Below are 4,637 nucleotides of genomic sequence, written 5' to 3'. Positions count from 1 at the left end.
CCTCCAAAGTTTCCGCCTTGAAACTTGTTTTGGAATGATTTTTGCTGAGGTGGATAGTACTGATCTTGAGGATTCTCCACATTTGGATTGCGGTAAGAGAGATTGTTGTAATTTGCATTCCGGAAGTTGTTGTTGAAGTTGTTGTTGGAGCGATTTTGGTATGGCACTAGTGCTCCTACATAGTTCACATCTTCTTCTTGAAATGCTTGATTAATGTGATCGATATCACTAGGTCCTTCATCTTCTGCGCCATTGTTGGTCTCACAGGCATGGATCGGGCGATTGTTACTCTTCAGAAGCTGGCTCACCATGTTCTTCAACTCGGTTATCTCCTTGTTGTCTGTTCCGGCTTGCTTCATTGAGCGATCATATTCAGGACAATCGTTGCTATTGGCTTGAGCCAAATTCTCGATGAGAGCTCTTCCTTGGGTTATCGTCTTTTGCCCAAAATCTCCATTGCTAGCTGTATCAAGTGAAAGTTTGTATTTTGGTTGCAAACCTCGGTAAAATGTGCTCAGCAGGCTTGATCCATGATATCCATGATGAGGGCAGTCACGTTCATACTCCTTAAAACGTTCCCAAGCTTCATAGAAAGATTCAGTTGACCCTTGTTGAAAGGTTGAGATCTTTGTTCTCAAACTGTTCGACCTCGACTTAGTGTAGAAGTGGTTCAGGAAAGCAGTTCTACATTCTTCCCAATTAGTAATCGATCCTGCAGGCAAAGACTTCAACCAACGGTGAGCTTTATCTGCTAATGAAAAAGGGAACAACTTACACTTTAAATAGTCAGGTGGAATTTGGTTTGTTCTCATCATGCTGCAAATTTCTTCAAAGAGCTCGATATGGTCCATTGGATGCTCAGAAGGAACTCCATGGAACTGGTTTTGCTTCACCAATGAGATGATTTGAGGCTCGACTTCAAACTCATTCCGGATTGGAAATGGTACTTGAATCGCAGATCGATTCTGAAAATTTTGAGTAGGTGCATCAAAATCAGCTATGCGATGGTTCCTGGCTTGTCTTCGGTGTTGATTTGCTGGCGGAATGGGGCGGTGAACGCGTTCATTCGGCTGCATTGCTGGGTGGTTACCATCGGCTACATTGATGGGTGGATCAAGGTCTTCACGTCCTTCTCTATCTCGGTTCTGGTGGTTTCTTGGAAGAACCTCGTCCTCCTCTCCATCTTGTCGAGCATGATCACCTTCTATGTGATCATTCTCTTCGTTTTCTCCATGTTCGGACCCTTCTTGGTCCATATTTAAATTTTGATTAATAGGATCTCCAGGCTGGTCGTCGTTGGCCATTCCTTGCGTTCGTCTAAGTCTTCGAAGTTCTCTTTCGTGTCTGTCTATCTCGTCTAGAATTGGAATGTCTCCTGCAGGTCTACGCCTGGTATTCATGCAATTCAGAGAAAGACAAAAGAAGGGAAAGATAGTTCAGAAAAACTTTAAGAAAGAACTAGAGATCAGGTGTCTAGAACAGAAGTTAAAACAAGAAAATAGCAAAAGGCAGCGAAACAAATCCCCGGCAACGGCGCCAAAAACTTGATGCGGTGCTGAGTGTGTCAACTACGTGAGGGAACAAGTTTTACCCTTAACAAAACAAAAGAAAGCCGCAAGTGCACAGCTAATCTGTTGTAGTATTTAGGGATCGAATCCACAGAGATTTGTGTGCCTGGTATTCTTCTACGGTTTTTAACTTTATGTCTAGACTAAATTGGTTTTAAAGGTTGGTTGTTTTTCTTGAATTAAACTAAAGGAAAATAAAGCAAATAAATCTATCCTAAAAGGCAAGTAAAGAAAATCGAATGAAATGTAAATGGAATAAGTAAAATATCGAACTAAACAAAAATAAGGCAAGTAAAATATCGCATGAAAGGTAAATAAAGCAAGTAAATAACGAACTAAGGAAATTGAAATGCAGGTCTAAGAAAGCAAGTAAAAATCGATAGAACTGTAAACTATGGCTAAAAACGCTGAGCTTTTGGGAACTCTAAGGGATCATAATCGGTTTTAACATTAAGGGAGATAGATTGGGATTGACAGATAACAATATAGGGGTTCTAGAGCTAGAGTACGGCGGTATGACTACGTCACTGTCGTGATCATAACCAACTGTTTCTCGCAACCCTGACCAGTAGGTTTCCACTCTGGCCCTGGAAGGGAGAGAACGCAAGAGCTGCATAAGACTCGTCAATACTCACGATCTCGCCGTAGGTAGGTTTCCACTCCTACGGAAAAATCGCCTGTTTCATTCTAGGGCTGATACTTAATGAAAACTTTCGCAACACTAACTATCTAGATCAGATACTAGGTGATCAATCAAGCATACATGCAATAAGAACAAGAATAAACAGAGAACAGGTCGAAATCCCAGATCTATAAACCTAGATGTCTTAATCGATTATGAGAGCCCCTTTCAGGAACCCTAAGCCCAACTCGGGATCTACTCAGACATGGCTGAGTTCGACATCATCATTGGTTTTAATAAAAGTAATGAAAAACAGTAAAGAAAAGAGATAAAGAAAGCTTCTCTATTAAAGAACTCGGACTTGAACAATCTTCTACAAAAATCTCATAAAAGCGGCTAAAGGAAAAGGGTTTCTGTAAAGTGTGTAAAGCTCTCCCTAAAAACGACCTAAATGACATGTATTTATAGTCTCCAATGCTCCATGGTCTCTAGGGTTCCGGAATTGAGGCTGGGAATGACTTTGGGCTTCAGATAAGTGGGCTTTAAGTCGGAGTTTGAATGCCGCGGTCGGGAGTGCTGTGACCGCGGCAATTGGCTTGTTTCCCGCGGTCGGAAAGCTTCTGACCGCGGCAAATAGATTGCTGGCCGCGGTCGCGTGAGCTGCTGGCCGACTCCGCGTGGCTTCGGGGCTAATGGATTATCTTGAGATCCAACCGTTGGAATGTCTCCAAACCAAGTGCATTTGAAAGCTGGTTGATTCTTCTATAAGTTGTCCAATTTTGAGGGTGATCAGACGGTGAGAAGGTCTTCGTCTCTCCATGAGAGTTCTGACGGTCTGCATTTATCCAAAAGAGTCTTTTTGTTCCATTTTGTGCCTCTTTATCCCAAATTACCTGAAAAGTCTTTTAAAATCCGGAAACATAGAAATCCTTTGAAAACCTTTGAAAATGGAGTAAAAACACCTGTAAAAGATATTAAAGTGATCCATAAAAATGGTCAAAATCCGGTGTTATCAATCAGCAATATTAGTAGAAACTAATTTTATTGTATGACTATTTTAGTGGTAGTGTATATAAATTTAAAATAGATTTTTTATTGATAAAAATACACTTGGTATTGATAAAAATAGACTTGTTATGTTATTGGTGATACTATTTACGTATGAAAAAAAATATATGTTAGTTTTTAAAATGGAAATTCATGTTAGACGTGAAAATAAATCAGTATTTTTTATGTAATTTTACAAGATTGAATTAATTAATAGGATGTTAATAACAGACAAAAAAATCTATGTGGTAACAACCTGTGTTGTAGATAAACTATCTATATATGTGTCAAAGAGGACAAAATTGTCCAAAAACTGGTCAATTGTTACTTGTTTAATTTTGGTATATCCATGGCTATATTCTTAACACTTTATTGAGATTTGGTTATTCATCTAATTATCCTTAAAATTATTTTTTATTAATAACTCGATAAATTAATAAAATACCAAAGTCCTAACTTTATTTATTTATAGAGTTTTAACTGTATTTGGATTTTCTATGTAAATATAATTATGGATACAATTTATGAAAATTTTATGATTTATATATATATTATAAGCAAAGTAAAATTTTTAGTTAAAGCTCTCTCATTTAATCTTAGAATGGCTAATTACCCTTTATCCCTCCTTATATTTTATAAAATTAAATTTAATAAAAAAATTATTAAAAATCATAAATTAATTAAAAATTATTAAAAATCGTAAATTAAATAAAATATTAAAAATAAATTAATAAAAAAATTGTTAAAAATCGAAATTTAATAAAAAAAATATTTAAATTTAATAAAAAATATTAAAAATCGAAATTTAATCCAAAAATATTTAAAATAGAAAATAACGAAAATTTAAAAATTAGAATTTAATCAAAAAAACATTTAAAATCATATCATATATAATATATGCGAAGTAAATTTATTGCTATAAGGTCTCTCATTCAATCTAGGTAACTAATTCCCCTTTATTCGTTAATAAAATCTTTTTTAAATATCCTTAATTAATTAATTTATTTTCGTAGTTTGTATAACAATTTTGCTGCCACTTTTAGTTATTTTGATAATATTAAGATAATTTTAATCGAATTATCTATTGAGCAAGATTATCTGGGAAAAAATATACATGTGATGTGGGAAATCCTAACTTAAGTTGAGAGCTATATATAAATATACTCCCTTTTTAAATGTATTTTAAGCTCAATTGTGGTTTGGTTTCTACATTGGTCGGTTTTTCGTTGTATTGTTTACCATCTTTATTTTTTTATAAATCATTTTTTCGATTTTTTCTATTGTTTTTTCCGTTTTTCAGTACCAGTAGTAGTGTTCCTCGATTATATGTTGTTGTTTTGTGTTGTCAGTTATTCTTCTTTACTTAACGTGATTAAAACCATGTCAACATATCATAAATC

At 35.3% G+C, this 4,637-nt stretch overlaps 1 non-coding gene across 1 annotated transcript; it reads left to right on the top strand.

Annotated features, from left to right (window-relative positions):
• Nucleotides 1-534: 534 nt before the first annotated feature.
• Nucleotides 535-641, top strand: LOC112083686. The gene has a single exon (XR_002897822.1). It is a non-coding gene; the product is annotated as a small nucleolar RNA R71 (small nucleolar RNA).
• The last annotated feature ends 3,996 nt before the right edge of the window (nt 642-4,637 follow it).

The sequence above is a fragment of the Eutrema salsugineum genome, unplaced genomic scaffold, assembly GCF_000478725.1.
Source record: "Eutrema salsugineum unplaced genomic scaffold, Eutsalg1_0 scaffold_6, whole genome shotgun sequence".
Taxonomy (NCBI): domain Eukaryota; kingdom Viridiplantae; phylum Streptophyta; class Magnoliopsida; order Brassicales; family Brassicaceae; genus Eutrema; species Eutrema salsugineum.
Note: the sequence above shows the minus strand (reverse complement) of the source record. Positions and strands in the feature narration are given on the sequence as shown.